The 744-nt window shown below is 46.1% G+C and overlaps 1 non-coding gene across 1 annotated transcript; it reads right to left on the reverse strand.

Moving 5' to 3' along the window:
• Positions 1 to 603: 603 nt before the first annotated feature.
• On the reverse strand, positions 604 to 694 carry LOC112061223 (small nucleolar RNA SNORD35). Its single transcript, XR_002890145.1, has one exon. It is a non-coding gene; the product is annotated as a small nucleolar RNA SNORD35 (small nucleolar RNA).
• Positions 695 to 744: the final 50 nt, after the last annotated feature.

The following is a 744-nucleotide window of genomic DNA, read 5'->3' on the forward strand; positions in this document are numbered from 1 at the left end:
GCCCTGCATAAGCTTTATACAGGGTAAAACAGATTTATTTGGGTTTAGACCCCATTGGGAGTTGGGCATCTGAGTGCTAAAGACAAGCGCACTACTGCGAGCTGTTTTCAGGTAAACTTGCAGCTTTGGGACAAGTGATTCAGACCCTGGGTCTGTGTCTGGAGCCAAACAGGAGTGTCTGGCTCAGCAAGACAGGGTGCTGGAGTCCTGAGCTGGCAGGGAAAACAGAAGCAGGGGTAGTCTTTGCACATCGGGTGGCAGCTCCCAAGGGGGTTTCTGTGATCCAACCCGTCACAGATGGCAGCTAAATAGTTATTCCTAATACGTGGTAAGGACTGATTAGCTCTCCATAATCCACTGTAGATTAGAAATGGATTACTCCATATTTAAGTTTCAAAGGATGGTATCAGATAATTTTGGGCAATATTAGCAAGTTTGTAGCCTCTGCATGTATTTTTCAACAGCAACTGCCCCCTGAAGTTGATGTTCTCCTCACTATCTGAGTCAATCAAAACAGTTCTATTTCAGTGTAAAGAGCTTCTCCTAAAATAGGAGGCAGCAGCTCTCTCTAGAAGGATACAGCCACTGTCTCCTGGGTCCTTTTGCCAGGCATCAGCAAAGCCATTTGGCAGTGTCGTCACAGTCCCTTCACCATGAGACTTGGAAGACCATCGTGAGAATAGCATCATTTGCAGCTCAGGACCATAGCAACAGTGAAAAGGGGAAATAGCAATTAATTTCCGG

This window comes from Chrysemys picta, unplaced genomic scaffold (assembly GCF_011386835.1).
Source record: "Chrysemys picta bellii isolate R12L10 unplaced genomic scaffold, ASM1138683v2 scaf6908, whole genome shotgun sequence".
In the NCBI taxonomy this organism is placed as follows: domain Eukaryota; kingdom Metazoa; phylum Chordata; order Testudines; family Emydidae; genus Chrysemys; species Chrysemys picta.